The sequence below is a fragment of the Penaeus japonicus genome, unplaced genomic scaffold, assembly GCF_977035675.1.
Source record: "Penaeus japonicus unplaced genomic scaffold, GWHDUDI00000001_assembly GWHDUDI00000009, whole genome shotgun sequence".
NCBI classification, from domain to species: Eukaryota; Metazoa; Arthropoda; class Malacostraca; order Decapoda; family Penaeidae; genus Penaeus; species Penaeus japonicus.
This window is the reverse complement of record NW_028234411.1, coordinates 8,370,397-8,375,396: the sequence shown is the minus strand read 5'-3', so window position 1 is coordinate 8,375,396 and position 5,000 is coordinate 8,370,397. Positions and strand designations below refer to the sequence as shown.

At 38.8% G+C, this 5,000-nt stretch overlaps 3 non-coding genes across 3 annotated transcripts; all 3 read right to left on the bottom strand.

Moving 5' to 3' along the window:
• Positions 1-856: 856 nt before the first annotated feature.
• Positions 857-928, bottom strand: TRNAE-UUC (transfer RNA glutamic acid (anticodon UUC)). The gene has a single exon. It is a non-coding gene; the product is annotated as a tRNA-Glu (tRNA).
• Positions 929-2,758: 1,830 nt separating this feature from the next.
• TRNAE-UUC (transfer RNA glutamic acid (anticodon UUC)) lies at positions 2,759-2,830 on the bottom strand. The gene has a single exon. It is a non-coding gene; the product is annotated as a tRNA-Glu (tRNA).
• A 1,726-nt stretch (positions 2,831-4,556) lies between these two features.
• Positions 4,557-4,628, bottom strand: TRNAE-UUC (transfer RNA glutamic acid (anticodon UUC)). The gene has a single exon. It is a non-coding gene; the product is annotated as a tRNA-Glu (tRNA).
• Between the last annotated feature and the right edge of the window lie 372 nt (positions 4,629-5,000).

Genomic DNA, 5,000 nt, shown 5'->3' with positions numbered 1-5,000 from the left:
TCTCTCTCTCTTAGAACTGTAAATAGTAATTTATCTGTCTTTACACACACAAACACGTATGGGTGTATGTGTAAATAGATGCTTGTATATGTATATGTATATATATATATATATATATATATATATATATATATGTATGTATGTATATATATATATATATATGTATACATATATATAAATATATATACCTATATATACATATAAATATATATATATATATATATATATATATATATATATATAGTCGGAAAAGGGGAGGAAGGTTGATAAATAAATAGATAAAGAAATACCATAAAAAAAACTCATTTGCAGCAATCTGTTTGCTCAAGTGTCGGTCATTAGGTCACGTACCGCCGGTACATAGACATTAGCGGTGAAATGAGGAGGAAAGGGGTAGACAGAGAGAGACGAATGATGAGCGAAAAGACAGCAGACAGGAGGAGGAAGGAGAGGTAAGTGCGAGAGATATTTAAAAAAAGGAGAGAATAACAGAAAAATTGAGAATAGAGAAGAAAAGAAAAGAGACCTAGGGGACGTAAGATAGTTGCTAGAGAAACTGAGCATGTATTTTTTCGTAGTTTCCTTTTCTAGAGTTATTGCCATTTGCAAGCCTCTTTTAAGCTGTGCGTTGCAAAATGGTGATGGGAGGTGGGGGGGAGGGGGGTTAAGTCCTGAAGAAGAAGAAAACTGACACTAGATTCTATTTCTTTGATACGATGTTTCTGATTCACTATCAATCATAGCGGCCTACTCCAGCTGTGATCCCATTCTTCAGGGTTATACGTGCAATCCTCAATTGACAGGCTCAGGACGACGCATGTACTGGGTCACCGCGAATTTGATTGAGTGAAAAGCATTCCCATGCCGGGAATCGAACCCGGGCCTCCTGGGTGAAAGCCAGGTATCCTAGCCACTAGACCACATGGGATTTCATGAGAGATTGTACTGTCTCAATGTGGTACGTATCAAGTTATTTCTTTACAAACTCCCATACACACACACACACACACATACGCACACATACACACGCCCATACAAACACAAAACAAGCATAAACATAGAACTGATCATACTGCTCAATCGATTATTTTGGTTTACAAATTGACACTATGAGTTTATTGTATATTCCTAAAAGAACAATTGATTTCATATAAGAATTCAGGAACACATATTCCTTGTCATGGGTTCCCTCTCAGCCAAATCAGACTCTCAAGCAGATTCTATTTCCGATAATTTGTGCCTTACTGTTTGCACCTAAGCAACTGGACATCCAATGCTATGCAATATCTTGCGTTTCGTATGGCTTTGTAAGACTCTTCGCGACAGTTTATGTTTTTATCTTTTTCTACCTGGTTGGTATGTAATCATCTAAAGTTCATTTCAAGTATCTCACAACAACAGCACTGGCAACATTCATCAAATATTCCTCAGCGGAGTTAACCACACACCACACCACGGTTTTTGAAGTGGCTATATTATTTAGCACCTCTACAAACTGAAATGAGCTCATTTATATGTAGCGCAATAATCAATTGAAGATCGCAAATGCATCTGTGACGTCATAAACATTGGATTCTTAGCGTGGCTGGCCTTGAACTTTATTTTTCTGTTTCACCTTTCACACATCCATTATCACTTTAACCATTCTATACACATTCTTTCTTTCTCTCTCTCTCTCTCTCTCTCTCTCTCTCTCTCTATATATATATATATATATATATATATATATATACATACATATATATACATATATATACATATATTTATTCATCTATCTATCTATCTATCTATGTATACATATATATCTTTCACACACACACTCACACACACACACACACACACACACACACATACACACATTCTCTCTCCCTGCTCTTTTCTGGTTTAACCGATGCCCAGTGACGCTCCGCCCTCTCCTTACTGAAGGTCTGCGATTGGTCAGTTATCTGTGCAACAAGCGGCCCCGGCGTCTCTTGCACAAATTGATCAGAGGGAAGATGCTGTAAAAAATGGTCAACTTTTCATGACGTCACAGAAGCTTCTTCTGGTCGTGTGTCTTCGTGTGTGGCAACTGGCAACTCACCCCGGCGTCACCCGAAAAGGATTACTCACTTGGCAACCTCCTTTTCTTTCTCTCTCTCTCGCATTCATATTCTCAGATGCTCGCTCTTTCTCTCTCTCTCTCTCTCTCTCTCTATCATTCTCTCTCTCTCCCTCTCTCTCTCTCTCTCTATATATATATATATATAGATAGATAGATAGATAGATAGATATAGATATATACATGTGTGTGTGTATATATATATAGACAGACAGATAGATAGATAGATATAGATATGTGTATTTATATAGACATATATGTACATGCACACACATAGAAAGCGAGAGAGAAGAGAAAAGAAAACAAAAGATAGACGGAGGGATGTGGATAGTGGAAACTTGGACAGAGAAGAAGAAATAAACAGTTGATGAATAGAGAGAATACAGAATGAAATAGTTGTAAAGTGGGGATGGGAGGCAGGGGAACAGGGATTGGGATCGGATAGAAGAAAAGCAATAGGCTTTAATAGATAAATAAAGATATAAAAAACAGAATCATACGCTGTTATATTTCTTTCACGATGTATCAGTTTCATTATTCATGGCGGGCTTCTTCAGCTGTGGTCCCATTCTTCAGAAATGTACGTACGACCCTCATTAGACAGCTTCAGGACAACGTGGATATGAGATCAGTGAGAATTCCATAGAGTGAAAAGCATTCCCATGCCGGGAATCGAACCCGGGCCTCCTGGGTGAAAGCCAGGTATCCTAGCCACTAGACCACATGGGATTTGCTATACTTGTAGCATTATCTCTAAATTCACCACAGTAAATACCAAGTTATATCTTCACGAACACACACACACACACACTCAGGAAACAAACACGAATATAGAAAGGTAGATAGATAGATATGGATTAATAATTAGCCCTCCTGGTCTCTTTATTTCTCATATTGACACAAGTTGGTTGTGTTATATGCTTCTCCAATCTGAAATAAGGCCATTTATATGTAGTGCAATAACCAAGCAATGATCGTAAATGTTTATCAGTTTCTGTGACGTCAGAAACATTGGAATCTGAGTGATGCTGGCCTTGAATCTCTCTCTCTCTCTCTCACTCACTCTCTCTCTCTCTCTTATACATACACGCACACACACACACACACACACGTACACATACGCACATATTCCCCTTCCCCTCTCTCTTATGCTATAACACCATCAGCTGATACCCAGTGACGCTCCGCCCCTTCCATACTGAAGGTCTGCGATTGGTCAGACCTCTGTGCAACACGCGGCCCCGGCGTCTATTGCACAAATTGATCAGCGGGAAAACGGTGTAAAAAATGGTCAACTTTTCATGACGTCACAGAAGCGTCCTCTGGTCGTGTGTTATTGCGTGTGGCAACTGGCAACTAACCCCGACGTCTTAATTGTGCACACTTACATACAAACACACGTCGTATACGTATTCTTGGACGTGAATGTGATGGAGATCCTGACCGTTTGATTTGCAAGGCCAAATTGCACTGGTCAGCATCCTTCTCATTGTGTATATAGATATACATATATATAGAGATATAGATATAGATATAAATAGCTATACACACGCACACACACATATATGCCGAAATATATATGTATATATATATATATATATATATATATATATATATATATATATATATATCTGTGGGTATGTGTGTGTATGTGTTTGTGTGTGTTGATACATAGACATATAGAGACAGATATAAATTTAGCCATAGAATTATGTATGATTAAATGTGTTTGTCTGTGTGTGTATGGCAAGAGAAAGAAAGAGGGATTGATGAATAAACACTTAGAGACAAGGGCTCACAAATTATATAAGTTTGTAGAGAGACATCGAAGAGGCATTCGTAGTGGAATGTGAGGAAGAGGGGCGGGGACTGGGGTATGGGGGGGTCAGAAAGCGAAAAAGAAGAGAAAAACAAAAACAAAAGTGAGACGAAGGGATGTGGGCGGTGGAAACTTAAACAGAGAAGAGGAAATAAACGGTTGAAAAATAGAGAGAATACATAATGAAATAGAAAATAGAATAGGAAGTAGAAGTTAGTGAGACCAATATAAAAATAGGAAATGAGAAGAAACAGAGAAAGAAGACTGAGCCAAGTAACGCGAATGAGATGTGAAACAGTTCTTAGAGAAACTGGGGACTTTTTGCCAAAGGTTTTAAGAGCTACCGTCATTTGCAAGCTCCATCTGGCACGCGAGTTGCAAAGTGGGGATGGGAGGCGGGGGAACAGGGATTAGGGTCGGATAGAGGAAAAGCAATAGGTTTTAATAGACAAATAAAGATACAAAAAACAGAATCATACGCTGTTATATTTCTTTCACGATGTATCAGTTTCATTATTCATGGCGGGCTTCTTCAGCTGTAATCCCAATCTTCTGAAATGTACGTACGACCCTCATTAGACAGCTTAAGGAGAACGTGGGTATGTGATCAGTAAGAATTCCATAGAGTGAAAAGCATTCCCATGCCGGGAATCGAACCCGGGCCTCCTGGGTGAAAGCCAGGTATCCTAGCCACTAGACCACATGGGATTTGATAAAACCGAAGCGTTATCTTTAATTTCACTACTAAAACACACACACACAGGAAACAAACACGAATGTAGAAAGGTAGATAGATAGATGTCGATTTATAACTGGCCCTCTTAGTCTCTTTATTTCTCATATTGACACCAGTTGGTTGTGTTATATGCTTCTCCAATCTGAAATAAGCCCATTTATATGTAGTGCAATATTCAAGTAATGATTGTAAATGTTTATCAGTTTCTGTGACGTCACAAACATTGGAATCTGAGTGGTGCTGGCCTTGAATCTCTCTCTCTCTCACTCTCTCTCTCTCTCTCTCTCACGTACACATACACACACATTCCCCTTCCCCTCTCTCTTATGCTATAACACCATCAG